The 14,710-nt window shown below is 55.2% G+C and overlaps 1 protein-coding gene across 14 annotated transcripts in view; it reads left to right on the top strand.

Moving 5' to 3' along the window:
* The first annotated feature begins 3,172 nt into the window (after nucleotides 1-3,172).
* Nucleotides 3,173-14,710, top strand: part of IKZF1 (IKAROS family zinc finger 1) — a 91,630-nt gene continuing 80,092 nt past the window's right edge. For 8 of the 14 annotated variants that reach the window (XM_072791737.1, XM_072791736.1, XM_072791734.1 and 5 more), the window contains exon 1: nucleotides 3,873-3,973. The gene's annotated coding sequence lies outside the window, so the exon portion shown is untranslated. Of the gene's footprint in view, nucleotides 3,235-3,871; nucleotides 3,974-7,515; nucleotides 7,933-14,710 lie in introns of those variants that run through there. The other 6 variants (XM_072791740.1, XM_072791733.1, XM_072791739.1 and 3 more) reach the window with 5 other exon arrangements.

Genomic DNA, 14,710 nt, shown 5'->3' with positions numbered 1-14,710 from the left:
CAAATCTTAGAGGTGGAAATGTGAGTGATGAGCAGCGTTGTTGAATGTCTGTGGGTTTCAAAACCAGGAGCAGCTGAGCCTCCAGCAAGGGCCTTGGGAACACTGCAGGAAAGGGAGCACCCTGAGGGCTCTTCCTTGCCTTTGATGGGGCAGGTTCCCACCCCTCACTGCCCCCCTCCCCACCTGCTGGCCTGCTGGGCAGTCCTGGCCGGGTGGGAGCTCCCATGCTCCTCCGCTGTGTCTCATTCCTTCCCTTCCAGAAGCAGTGGCAGCCAGGGCCTGTGCTTAGAAGAAGCCAAAGCCAAGGAGTGAGCCTCAAGAAAAATGGTCAAGGGACATCTGGGTGGCTCAGGTGTCGAGCATCTACCTTCGGGGGTCCCGGGATTGAGTCCCACATGGGGCTCCCCCACAGGAAGCCTGCTTCTCCCTCTGCCTGTGTCTCTGCCTCTCTCTCTGTGTCTCTCATGAATAAATAAAATCTCAAAAAGAAGAAAGAAAAGAAAGAGAAAGAAAGAAAGAAAGAAAGAAAGAAAGAAAGAAAGAAAGAAAGAAAGAAAGAAAGAAAGAAAGATCAAGAACCTGGGCCAGCACCGTTCACTTTCAAAAGCAGCAGAAGCAGAAGCTGGAGATGGTGAAAGCTGGGGAAAAGAAACCAAAGCAGCAGAGTCCTTGTTGCAAAAGTTTCATCCATGTCCCAGTCCTTTTCCTTCTGTTCCTGTTTCTTTAGAGAGGAAGCTGTCTGAGCTATGGGACTTTAACATTTTAGACACATTGTAGAAGGGAAAACAAGGAGGCTGGTCTGCGGGGGTTTAAGCAGATACTTTTAAAGGGAAGAGAGATGCAGTTACAACCAACCTGCAAAGATACAGTCGCCATCAGCAGAGGCCCCCAAGGCTCAGGGAATTCCTCCTAGGGCTGTCCGCGCCGACGCGGTCCGCTGCAGGTGTGCTCTGCAGATGACAAAGCGGAGCCCAGAGAGGTTGGGTGATTTTCCAAGACTCACACAGGGAGTAGGAAAGGCTCTTGCCATATCCCCTTCACCGTCCGTCTGCTCGGGGACTCGCTCTCCTGTGAAATCTCCCGGTCTCTGCCGGAACAAAAGTGCCCGTAGCTGCGTCCCTTCGTAGAGTGAGCTCTGAGTAAGTTGTCTGTGATTCATTCTCTACGGGCTCTTTGTTGTTTTGATGATATCCCCAAAGAAAAATGGATCATTTGGCAGGCACTGTCCGGATAAAGGAGGCCGTCCTTCACGAAACACGTAAGGTATATATTCTCAAGAAACAAAACGACTTTACACCCATGATTTTTAAAAAAGCATCCCATGTTTCCATTTTTCTGGATAGGTTTTCCTCTCCGATGTGCTTTTATTGTTGATTTAAGCATTTAAGCACCCTCTCCCCGGCCCCGGTGTCCACCCACAGACCCCGGGTTATAGCCTGAGCTCCTTCTGCTCCACCTGTTTGGGAGAGGTGGGGGAGTGGCCCACAGAGCCCGGTTTTCCCGGGCTTGCTCCCCATCTCAGCGGGACACTGGTAGCTAGCAGGGTTTATAATAAGCACCGGTTACCACTCACGGACTCCTTGTGTGGGGCCGGGCAGGTGGCGAGAGCTTTCCTATGTAAAAGGAACCCCATGAGGTACCTTCCATGATCACCACCAATCTATAGATGGGGAAGCTGAGTCTCAGAGAGATTTAGGAACTCGGTCAAGACCACACGGTCTACACTCTTTGGGTCCCTCGCTTCATATTCCTGTGCCTCAGGAGGAAATGCCTCGGCCTGATGGCCACATCTGAGTCCTTTATTCCCACTCCCGGGGGGATATGTCTCACATTCAAAGATGTCACACATCTACAAATCTGGGGGCTAAGGGTGCCGGTGTGCCCAAGAGCCAGAGGCCACCTGTGACCCCTCTGCGACAAGCCCTTGAACCCTGTGCTTGCGACCTCCTTTAATCCTGACAAGGACGCTGGATGCAGCAGCAGCACTGGCCTCTCCACAGGTGAGGAGAATGAGGCGCTGCAACGCTGGGTGTCTTGCTGGAGGTCACATAGGCAAGGAGCGGACTGGGGACCAAAGCAAGGACTCCTTCACTAGTCCCACTTCCTCTGGGCTCCAAACGCGCGGAGTCAACGTCTGTCAAATGTTGTCAGCAGGAGTGGCGTGGCAGGTGTCGCCCAGGGGGTCCGGATGCCGCGCGTGGGGCCGCCGGGGAGGACTTCTCCCGGGATGGCACCAGGCGCAACCAGGCCGCAGGCTTCCCGGGTCGGGGGTGCCGAGCCCCGCCCCGCTCAGCGCGCCAACGACCTTTTCCACCTGTTCCCTGTCTCCACCTGGAAGGCCCGCCTGAGTCTCCAGGGGCGGGGCGGGAGGCTCGCTCACCCGCGACCCTTCCCCGACGCCCAAGGGGCAAAATCAGGGCATCAGGGCATCAGGGCAAGCGCCCCTCTCCTGCTCGCGGTGCGCGCTCCGTGGGGCCTGGCAATGGGATCGCGGGGCTCCTGGCCCCGGGCGTGGAGGGCTCGGCTGTGGGAGCCGCGATCCCGTCTCAGCCCCCGCGCCTTCCACGCGCGCCTGGGGCTCGCGGGGAGGGGTGTGAGGCGCGGGGAGCCGCGGAGCCGCCGCGGGGCTGCTCGGTGCCGCCTCCCCCCGCAGCGGCGCCTTCGCACCCGCGTGTGCGCCGGGCCAGGATGCGAGGCGCGATCCTAACTTCTGCTTGAGCAGGTGGGAGGGAAGACAGGCGAGAGGTATTCCATTGGTTGTCTGGGAAAATGCACTGCAGCTTCCTCTCACTTGCGGAGGATCAACTTTTCCCACCCCCCGGGGTGGGCCCTCGTCGCCCGGGGTCGCAGCCGGAGCCGGGAGCCCGGTGGCCCCGCTCGCGGGCAGTGCGCCCCTCCACCCCCGCGCGCCCCGACGCCGGGGAAGGTGCTTCCCGAGGTCCCGCGGCCCCAGCGCCCGGGGGGCGCGTCCCCACCGCCAGGCCCCGCCCGCGCCGCGCCCCCGGGGCTCAACGCGGGCCCCGCGGCCGAGGCCGCCCCCGGGCCCGGGGCGCAGGGAGCCCCCCGCCACCTGCCACCTGCGCGCGGGGCCGCGGCGCGATGCGGCGCTGGAATGAGGAAGCGCGGCGGCAGGGGCGGGGAGGGGAGGGCCGGGCGCGCTGCGCGCGGGGGTGGCGGCGGCGCGCCGAGCGGGCCCTGCGCGGGCGAGCGGGCTGCAGCCGGCGGCGCCAGCAGGTACGGCCCGGGGCCGGGAGCCAGCCTCGCGCCCCGGCAAAGTTTGCGCGCCGCCCGGGAGTTGCGGTCGGACCGCACCGCGCGGGTGGCGGGGCGGGGCGGGGCGGGACGGACGGGGCGCTCGGACCCGGGCCCCGCTCCCAGGCCCCGTCCGCGCCCCCTGGGCGCCCCGCTCCGAGCCCCGCGCCCTTGCGCCCTGCGCCCTGCGCCCCCGCGCCCCAGCGCCCGGTGCGCCCCCGGGCTGCGTGCTCCGAGGCGGCTGCGGGCAGGTGGAGCCGCGGCCTGAGGTGCGCAGCTCCCCAAAGTTTTTGGAGCGCGGCCGCAGGTGGCGAGGCGCGGGGGCGCAGGGGCGCGGCGCGGAGGGGCCCAGGTGCGCGGCCCGCGGGCGGCGCTGTGCGCTCGGGGCAGCGGCCGGCGAGAGCGCGAAAGCGGGTCGGAGCCCGCGGGAGGGGTGGGGGGTGGGTGTGGGGGGGCGGGCGGCGGAGAAATGGGGAACAATGCGAGTGAGCAACTTCAGGAAGTCATTGTGAAAGGAAGCCGGGAAGAGCCCCGGCGGCCAAGTTAGCCGCGCGCTCTAACAAGTGCATGCGCGGCCCGCGCCCGGGGCGGCGACCGCGGCGACCTCCGTGCGTCCCCGCCGAGCCCGGCGGCACCTGGCAGGCGGCGAGCCCGGCGGGGCGGAGGGAGCCCCGGCCACAGCCCGGCCTCGGAGCCCCGCCAGCGCGGCGCGCGCGTCCACGTGAGTGCTCTCCCAGGGAGCGGCGGGGGACAGCCGGGTGGCTGGGGCGGTAGAGCGGGACACGGGGGAGAGGGCGGGCGGGAGGGTCCGCGAGCCTGGGGAGCCTGGGTCCGGCCTCCCTCCTGGGGCCGGTGACAGCGTTGACCTCTGTCCCTCGGAGCCTCCAGCGTGCGCGGTGGCCGCAGCGCGGGGCCAGGCGGGCGGCGGGGGCCTGTGAGCCTCGCGCTGTCCCCACGATGGGGACCTCCCAGCCCCGGTGAGATCTGCGCCGCTGTGCGCCCTGGAGACCGCGGAAGTCAGGCTGCACAGAGCCCGGGGGGAAGAGCTCTCCTTTATGTCGGAGCTGAGAGCGCGTAGCTTCTCCTGTGCGGATAATTAGATGGGGTCCGAACTCGCTTGCTTTCTGCAAAATTCAGAATCGTCCCGGTTTGAAAAGTTAGCAGGACTTCGTTGGACTGCGATTTGGGCTGCTAGGGCTCCAAACTCCCTGGGACTGCGGCCAGGTTACAGGCGACTTGCCTTGGCAGTGAAATCTTTTTAAAAATCGTCAGGGATCCTGGGTGATTCCTAAGGAATCGGACTTGGGTTTTTTTTTTTTTTCTGTTGTTGTTGTTGTTGTTGTTGTTGTTGTTTTTTCATCTAACTGGGAGGCACCGGGCAGGGCAGGTAGAGGCCGGACAAGCGTGGCTTTTGGACACAGGCTCGGGGCTGCAGCCGCCCCAGAGCCGAGTCAGGGCAGCTTGGTTGCAGGCTCCCCACTTCCCACCCTGCTCCCCACCCTGTGTCTCAGCTCCCGGGGACCTCGTTTGCAACTTGGGAGACAAACTGCTGCTGCAAGAACACCTGCTTCCTAGCCAGATCGACTTCCGTTTGCAAGGAGAAACCTCCGTGGAAGTTGAAAATATTTCACCTGGACCACATTTAAACTTTGACAGAAATCGAAATGGTTGCAAGGATGGATTCACTCGGTTCCGAGTTGAGAGGAGCCAGGAGGAGGCAGGAAATGGTGGGAGCCTCGTGAATTTGTTTCTTTGTTTGAGGATGTTGGATGAGGCTAATGAGACTCATCTTTAATTTGGAATTTTAAAAGTATTAATTGGTTGACTTTTTTTCATATTGAGTGTCAGAATTGTTTCGGTGACAAATCAGCTTATTTCCTACGTGCACAGGGCCAAATATCCGAGACAGGAAGATTACCTGCTTACATCATAGGACACGCTTAAAAATAACTTGTAGTCAGAGATATAAATAATGATGTCACATTTTAAAATCCCATACGCTTGTGGTTTGATAGAATGTGTCTGATTTCAAAACTTTCCAGGAACATACATGTTTATACCTTTTTTATGTGCCCCCCCGCAAAAAAAATGTGCTTCCCAGTCTTGACGTCCAGCAGAGCTGATGCCAGAATGTAGGATTGAGTTAAATGGTCATGCTTGCTTCCCCTTTTGTTTCATGGTGATAGTTGAACGCAGGAGCTCTAGAAACTCGGGCGTGCTGGCTCGTTGGTGTAATTCACTGGGGTTTTAATTGAGCGGCTGCATCTCAAAACATGACCCGTCCCCCGAATGCAGAGGGCTGGTAGCAGCAGTAGCCCACCAGCAAGGTCTCACGGGATGAGCGTTCGGGCCCGTCAATAAAAGTGTGCTTGGGCTGCGTTTCACTGTTTTGGGAACTTGGTCCATGTCTCCTCGGAGGGGACAAGCTGCAGCTGTCCTCGGCTCCATTTCTTTTGTTGAGAAATTAAGACCCTGGCGAATGCCCCAGGCATGAAGTCTGAAGCCCCACGGCTCTGGGGGCTGCTGTGTCCTGGTCACTTTGCTAGAGACCTGAAAGTTTGAGGATGATGGTTCTTTGGGGGGGGGGGGATTTCCCCCCCTTGATTTGAATCGGTGTGTTTCGTGTGCGGGTCGTATGGCCCCATATTGTCAACACAGATGTCCGACTTGGGACCCCCGAAGCCGCACAGTGAGTGTGCATCCTGTCGACGGCATGCCCGGCGACCAGATGCCCTCACCCCCACACGGACAGGTGCTCTGTGTATCTGTCGAGGTGCTGCATGCGTTGATATAGGAAATAAAGAAGCTCTCGGAGTCTGTGCACACGCACACACGGAGCATGCAGACGGCCTAGTGGGAGGCGTGGGGGCAGGGTGAGAGTCGTCACATCCCACTGACCTGACCCAAGTAGAGAAGCCCCTCCGGCGAGGTCCTGTTTGGTTGGCTGGTTTGGGCCTTTCACTACAGCAGGATGGATTTTCCTATGAATACTGTTGAGTTGAGACCTAAATGGTGCTAATACTTTGGGTGTCTGCCTGGTGCTGTGGACACGAATCTGCCGAGGATGGCCCCAGTTCGTGGCCTTTGTGTGTTTTTCCCCCTCCTCTAATCTCTGTAATCACGAAATAATTTCACTATGAAAGAAGTATTGGTTTTTGTGGCCTTATTCTGATGGAGATCCATGCAGTGGCTCCAGCTCCCAGAGACCAGAGCAAGCCCCTTTGGGGTTCTCTGGCAGCCCTTGATGTGCCAGCCCGACAGGCCTGTCTGGGGACTGTGGCTCCTGCTTCTGGCCACGAGACGCTGCACCTCTCGCCCCAACCGTTGAGGCCACTCCCTGGCCCGGGTGTGTACGTTGGTATTTTTGGAGCCATCAGGCATGTGTGTGTGCAGTTGTTCTGTGTCACGGGCGAAAACACGAGATGTAGAAGTGACAAGTGACCCATCCTCTCAGGCTTACAAAAGGAGAAGCATTGATCTTGTTTACACCTTGACACCGATCCTTGTTTTGCTCATGCCGGGCACAGGTGCACGGGTCACTAGGTGTCAGGGAGGTTGTGTTTCAGAGTATTAGTGTGAAACACACACACACTTAAAGTTGAGATGGGGAGGGAGACAGGCGTGGGGCTGGTCGGGGACTTGTGTGCCCCAGAGGGGACTCCAGCCTGCCCAGCTTCCCCGTGGGGTCTTCTGGACCCTCACACCAGTTTTGTCTCGGGGACCCAGGCTACCATTGTGCTCTTTGCGGTGTAAGGAACAACCTCACCCCCGGGATCTCTCTGCAGCTCCCGTGGTACACACTCCCATCCTTGTCCCGTCGCCATTTATTTAATGGCTTTTGTTTGACGTCGTTTGTGAATGTGTGATGCTCTTCTGACAAATCTTTTTCAGATGTGACCACATCCACAGCGTGAACACAGCCAAACAAAGACACTGTGCACAAGTTTCTGCGCGGGGGGTGGGGGGGAGAGGAGGGGGGGAAGGGGGGCAGGACCCACCCTGCTTCCGTGTGTCGCTGGGGGTCACTCGGGTGGAGGGCGCCCGTGAGACCTCACCTACGGGCCACAGCCTGCTCCCTTCCATTGGCTTCTTGTCCCTTCTCTGAGTTTACCGTGGTAAACAGGCGGGACCCACAGGTGCCTTGAGGGACCCGCCTGGCGATCAACTGTTAAAAGTGGTGAAAACCCAAAGTCCCAGGCATGGTGGGGCCTGTCGTCTTCCCCAGCACCGGCCCGGTCCTATTATGTTCCCTCTCCCGTGGCCACATCGGCCTTTAGGGAACTCACAATTCCTGTTGACGACGACGACGAGAGCCCCCGCCTCCACCGCAAGCCTCTCCCATCAGACGTCCTCATAATCTCTGAACCCGTTTTGGTCACAGGAAGTGCAGGCTCCCTTCCTGCCCATGTTTTCCTGAGAGAAAACTATCTTCCCTCCTTTTTTGCATATTTGGCAAATGGTTCCACCTTTCTCCGCCCCAGTGGAGTGTGAAGGCGGTGGCAGAGGAGGAGGCCAGCCGACCTGCCACCCGGGCAACAGGGGCCCTCCCAGGTGGCTTAGCGGAGGGGACTCGGCGCGCAAGGCCCCAGGCCCCAGGGTCTGAAGACCCCAGTTCCTCCGAGGGCGGGATTTGCGTGGGAAAGGCAGCGCCCCACGGTCTCCGGAGGCACAGGTTCACTGGTGAGTGCCATGCGCTTTCTCTGCTGGGCTTGTGTAGATGGGGCGGCCGCCGGCTTGGTGGCCTCTCCTCCCGGGGCCCGGCCCCTGCCCAGCGGCACCCCTCCGCCGCCTGTCTGGGGTGATGGAGAGCATCATTATGTGCCATTTGCACGCGCTGCTTTCGGGTTGTCCCGTGCCCCACCTCCTGATGGCTGGTGGCGCGGGGCCACTGCTTAACGAATTGCCTAAAACGGGCCCTAATTAGTGGGAAACTGCCTTCTTCATATTTTCTCACTCAAGTGTGCAATGATTCATTTTTCTCCAGCAATCAGCTCACTGCTGAAGGAAATCTGACTCTCTTCCTGCCGGTTTCGCGCCAAAAGTGAGCGGTCGTGGACTTGGTGCAGAGCTTCTAGGCTGGGGGGTGGGGGTGCGAGGCAGGGGAATGGGAAGGGGGCACCCAACATCTTCATCGCCCTTCCCTGCCCTCCCTCCCCCCTTTCCTCCTTTTTCTGTCTCTGTCTCTGTCTCTCTCTCTTTTTTTTTTTTTTTTTGGTGGTGGTGGGGAGACTCTATGAAAACAAGGGAGAAAGAAGAGCCTAAAGTATCTCTAAGTGCTCTTATCCATCCTGACATAGAGTTTCATGCTCCATTTTGGAGATCATCCCGCTATCAGCCCTCTAAAGCGTTTTCTGCTAGTTTGAGACTACTTAAAATGGAACGATATGGCTCAGAGTCCCACTAGGAATATCGATTGGTCCGTTTGGGGTGAATTTTTCTTGTGGAATCTGCTTTTCACTGGCCAAGCTGGAGCAAATGAAATTGCACCAGAAGACACCTCCTTAGCCCCCAGGAGAGGGGGGAAATGTTTTCTCCAGGATCTTTAGGAGAAATGAAAATGAGGAATTGATCTTTCATGAGCCTACTTCTGAGACACTCTGAAATGTCCTCCTGGGCTTTTAATGCACACAGAGAGCGAGCCAGTGACCCCCTGGTGCGAGCCCCACTTTCTAGCCTGAAAAAGTGACCTTTCCTTCCTCTTCTGTGCCGGGTTTGGTGGAGGGCGGAAAATTAAAATGATATTCAGAGAGACCCACGGCGAACACGTATTGATAAATTGTGTATCCCACTTCATTAAACCAAAATCACACTGCTAATTATCTGAGGTGGCGAGAGATAAGGCCATTCATTACCATTTAAAAATGGCTTGGGAATTTCTAGCCCTTTTCCACACGTGTTTTCCTGCTCCTGCCTGGAGTTGTACGTGTTTTCCCTGAACGTAACGAGTTTCCAACTCCGTTTGGAGCAGACAGAGCTTTTGTAAAAGAAATGAAACTTGCTGAACAGCAGCAGCACTGTACTTAGGGTGAAGCATCGAAAATAAATAATTTAATCTCTTCTCCGAAGGCTGCAGAACCATCTGATGGTGCCACGTTTAAAATGTGTTTTCCTATATTTTGCTGCCTGACAGACGTGAGCATTTTTGCCAGGTTATAAATAAAGACACGACGATTTTTGTGGCCCTCCAAATGAGGAAGTTGTAAGCTTCTGTGAAGTTCTGCTGATGACTCCCCCGCCGCCCCCCCGCTGGCTCTGCACAAGGACTTTGTAGGCTAAAGGTGGTGCACTGGAGACCAGCTCCCAGCCGCGCTGGGGGGGCCGGGACCCGCTGGGGTCGGTATTCCCGGGGACCTTGCTGCTTGTTCCTTGTGGTGGGCGTTTGGTCTTCAGGAGCCCTCGGGGCTGGGGGCACAGCCCAGCGGGGACAGAGCTCCTGCTCTATCACAGAGCAAAACGGAAATCTATAACTTTTCTTGCTAATTTGCTGCAGCTGAAGAGCCGGCTGAGATCATCAAGTGGTGTTCTTCTCTGTGATTATTTGGTGTATTGCCATAGGAATCCTTACCAAGTAGCTGGTACCTTTATTCTCCCTTTTACACTTCTCGAAAACAGCTCGATTTGGCCTAGTGGGACCATTTGAGGTTGGGTGAACAAGGTGAATTCCAGAGTTCTAAAGCTACCAAGAGCTCGGGGGCTCGGATGCAAAGAACCCGATTTGTGAATCCACATTCTGTGTTCTCGGAACACACGTTTAGAAAGGCGAGCATTAGGATTTTTAATGATTTTCCTGAGGTTATCTTGTTTTAAGTGATTTTAGTGGATGATCTGGGGGTGTTGCCCACAGGACCGGGGAGCTCAGAAGGCAAGTCTTACTGGGAGAGTTTCCTGTAAGCCCGGAAGCCATGTGGCCTTAGTGTGGAGGGAACCAGTCACCGAGGTGTCCACAGCCCCCTCTCTGGAGCCAAGATGAAACCCCACCCTTAGGACCTGGGCCCAAGCCGCCCTTTACGTTCCAAGGAGTAAGAGGTAGATATATCCGGGCACCGATGGATCCCATGACATGTTTGCTCAGGGACACACTTCCTCTGTGTGTGCAGATCTAGATCTGTAGATCTTGTCTCAGTACCAACCAGACAACAGAGGTTGATCTAAAGTGGAAAAAAGGTTACAGTACCTAGGAGGGTGCTCTCCGTGGCGAATCGGCCATGGCTTCTGATATTGGAAAGACACATATGTGTATGGATTTGTGAACAACGGACATGCCTGTCAAGACTTGTATCATTTTTCTTCTTGGGGTCTAAATAAATTAAATTTTTTTTTCCCAAGGAAACTCACATGAGCCCTGCATTTTAAAAATAAATAAATAAATAAATTTCCCTATACAAAAAAAACAAAAAACAAAAACAAAACAAAACAAAACAAAAAGAGCCTGGTGGCCTTGTTAGAAGTCTCAGCACTACAAGTGCATTTCTGGGAATGTTATGTGTCTACAAAACAAGTGGACTTGCAGGGTTAGTTTTAATTTTGAGCTTTCACATGTTCTCTTGAAATGACCTGCTAATATGTTAGGTAAAGTCACTGCTAAGAAGGCAAGATAAGGTACGGGATTCTTTGTGGGGACCGCACGTTGTCCTGCTGAGCAGAGCACTTATTGAATACTGTAACTTGGTATTTATCCTTTTTTTTTTTTTTTAAAGTGAAAACAAAACTTGAAGAAAAAAAAAATAGGAACACAAGATTGTTCCCGGGCTCCTGTCTCTTCACTTTATAATAATGAACGACAAAACATCAGCACTTCTGGGAATATCCGTGTCCATCATTATTTGGGGGGCAGTTTATATCTATATTTTTCAAGATGTCAGTCTCATTTTTGTTGCACGGTCGCCGGCCATGCATGAAGATCTTCTGAAACCGGGAAGAGGGTAGAAGGAGATGATTCTAAACTTAGATTTTTTTTTTTTTTTTACTTCAGTAATGAAGTGAGGTCTAAAAAGCCATTTATATTTGAGGAAGCTGCTTAGGAAGTGGCCCACGATGACAGTCAAAATCAGGAAAAGTCCTGTAACAGTGTATGTAAATTTGGGGCATGTGTGTCTCTGCCATGGTTGCCACACAAACAGTACTTACTGATGGTTGGGGAGACTGTGGTCTAGAGGCAGGGTGGCCTTTACTGAGAAGTCTTTCCTCTGCTTCGCCAGGACCATCCCGGGGCCCTGGAAATGCTGCTCTTGCACCTGTTCCGAGGGTAGATGTACGAGCACGGAGATCTGTCTCTAACTCTACTTTCTCTTTAAAAAAAAAAAAAAAGTTGAATGCAGTATCTCAAATCTTGCTTTAATACTCCACTTTGAGGCCGGTGGCTCATCACGCTGCCGTTTAGCAACAGTCCGGTGTTCTTTTCCATCTGTGTTTAAACATCTCTTTGCCGAGACTGTTTTCAAACAGCATAGCTTTTAGCTATATTTTGAAAAGGCTTCCTCAGTTCCCTCCAACCCTTCCTCTTTTGCATATCAGTTTCTGCCCCTAGGAGAAAAAAAAAAAATGGTGAGGACAGAATTGCACATCTGAGCTAATTTGCCCTCAGAAAGCAGGTTCTCAGTAGAACAAACCACTGGAGGCGTTCTGTGGCTCAGTTAAATAGGGGGGAGGGGGAGCAGTCTGAAAGCCAAATTGGATTCCCTGCTGTCCTGTTGAAATCTTGTTTTTCATTGTTATTTGCGCCAGCAGTACTCTGTGGAATAATCACGAAAATGTGTAGATTGGCAGCTAATTTTTGAAAAATGAAAAGAATCAGAAATGAAATAAGAGTGCCCCGAAGTTTCTGCGTTCTCCTGACCTGTTTTGTCAAGTTGTTAGGAAAATCTGTAAGGTCCCCCTGACCAGACACAAAGACATTGCAGATTGCCTTAGCTCTCACTTGGAACAATTTTTTTTCCTTTTCTTTCTTTCCTCTTTTTTTTTTTTTTTAAGGTACAGTGTAATTCACCGCAATATGATAGATTTGCAAAAATAAAATCTACCAATCTGAAAATGAAAGCACTCTCTCTGGGCAGGAATTATGGGTTTCATTAAAAAGGTCTGTGACCTAAGGCATTTTAAATAGATTATAAGCTTGGCCCATGTCCCCCCCCCCCTAGTGCCTGCCCCCTTCAAAACAAGCATCGTTTAGTGTATAAGGAAAGAACCCCAAAATGTACCTCTAGTGTACCCTCGCTCATCAGAGAAGAAAAAAAAAATCAATGGCCCACATCTTATCACATAAGGAGAATTTAAGTTCATTTGGAGAAGTTTTGTGATGAAGGTTGCCTGACCTGCAGGATATTACAAGGGGCACACTCCTTTTCTGTTAGGATACGGGTCACGAGTCCATTCCCTGCCCATCGTCCATCTGAAATTTGGGACCATGCCCATGGCCTGGGAGGTTTGTAGAGCACAAAACGCGTGTCCGTGGAGCGGTTGTGGGTTCAGGTCGGCTGCGTTCGTGTCCAGACGTGCGCCTTTGGTGGGCTGCCATAGGGTTGGCCTCCGTTCTTCTCATCTGTAGGATGGAAATGATGTACGGATTATGCCCAATAATCATAATTATTTGGTTTAGTCGTGAAGATTGGAGATGCACGTTTGGCAAATGAGTCCTGGGTACCAGCTCCACATTAGACACGCTGGGCCGGGCGCTCGCGTCAGCCGGTGGACGAGGTGGACAGTGTGCTCGGTCCCCTGGTTCTCTGCAGTGTGTTAAATGCCGTAGTCGGCTCCTTTACTGTCTTTCCCTGGCACCTGTAAAGTGGGTAAGAAATGAGACGGCACTGGACAGAAAACCCCCCATGTGTGTCAGAGGAGAGGAAAGGCGTTGTTTTTAGGTATTTATGTATTTATTTTGATTGATGTGTAATTGATACGTAACATGATGCTAGTGCCAGGCGTACAGCATGACGGTTCAGGGTTTGCGTGTGTCGTGCAGCGATCATCATGACGAGTCTGGGTAAGAGCCGTCACCACAGAGTCACAAAAAATTTTGTGTTGTGTGATGAGGGCTTCTAAGATTCACTCTGTTAGCAGCTTGCAAACAGGCAGGCCAGCGTCGTTACCAGCATCCTGCTGTACAAACGTGGCATTTTTTCTTCAGTTTGTGTGTGTTGTTTAAACCCCAGAGACCCGGTGGGAGGCCGTCCGTGGGGCCCCCGGACACAGTTGGTCCCCCACCTTGGAAATAGCTTGCATCTACACCAGGGTAGTGGGTAAATGAGTCCCACGGCCGAGGGGTCCACAGCCATCGAAACGAGGACGTTGATGTACATTTACAAAATAAAAAGATACGTGGAGTCGTGAAGCTTGTGGGGGTGTTGGGCACCCCCGGGAATGGCTCGTTCCGCGTGACCAGGGCGGGCGGTCGTCACCCCGGTTAGGCACGCGTGCACTTGGTGCTGCCGGGATAGCGGCCTCAGGCCGCTCGGAAAGGAACCGCCTGTGATTCTGGGTGGGCATCGGGCTTTTTCACTTTGACTCTGTTGATTCAGACTCACCTTTTCAGAAATACGGGAAGGCGCTGCTGCTTCAGAGCCGGCGCTGCCAAGAGAGGCGCTCATCTCAGGGCAAAGAGGGGGCTCGTGAGGAGGGGCTGCCGGCCGCCGCCACCGCCACCGGCCCTGTGCCCTGACGGTGGTCCTCGGAGCGCCCTCTGGCTCTCAGGGCTGTCCTTAGGGCCACCACCCGACACTTGCCCGCCCCCCCACCCTACACAAGCCATGACTGCCCGGGGCGGTTGGGTGCTTCCTCCCAGGAAACAGCCAGGTCCCAGGCCCTCGTGGGTGTGGAAGAAGGAAGAAGGATGAGGGGGTGTTTCTGATGTCCCCCTGTCCCCCGGGGAGGCCCCGCCATGGCGGCCCTGGCAGGAAGGTTCCCTGGCCAGGCCGCTGCAGGAGCACAGGCGCGCTGGGCCATCCGCTGGGCGGGGCCTCTCACTTCTCCTGCTTGATCCTCTGCACCCCACCCCCCCGTGCTTTCTGGAGTCGCTGATATGCCAACCCCATTGAACTGACACCGGTAACATCCTTGGAGCAGAAGGACCGGGGGGGGGGGCGGGGGGAGGGACAAAGGAGGGACGGGAAGAGGTGTTGGACTCTGTGACGGCCCCAGCGTGGGAGAGGAGGCCGGTGGGCGGCTGTGCTCCCCGGAGGGCGGCCTCCGACGGCCACGGTCACGTCGGCCTTGCTTATCTCTACGTCTCCTTCCCATGTGCGAGCTTCGAACTGCTTGCTCCAGAGCTACAGTAAGAGCTTTCAGGGCCGCCAGAACCGCCCAGGTGACAGGTGTTTGCTGAGGTCACGTTTTCGGCCATCGATGGGTCGAGCTCCTGGCCTCAGTCGCTCGGGTTTCCCGTGCGGAGGAGAACATCACAGTCCGCTTCTGTGAAACACCCGTGGCCTCTGGTGTCTCCCTCTACGGGCCTGTGCTCCCGGGT

The sequence above is a fragment of the Canis lupus genome, chromosome 21 (genome assembly GCF_048164855.1).
Source record: "Canis lupus baileyi chromosome 21, mCanLup2.hap1, whole genome shotgun sequence".
NCBI lineage: Eukaryota > Metazoa > Chordata > Mammalia > Carnivora > Canidae > Canis > Canis lupus.
Note: the sequence above shows the minus strand (reverse complement) of the source record. Positions and strands in the feature narration are given on the sequence as shown.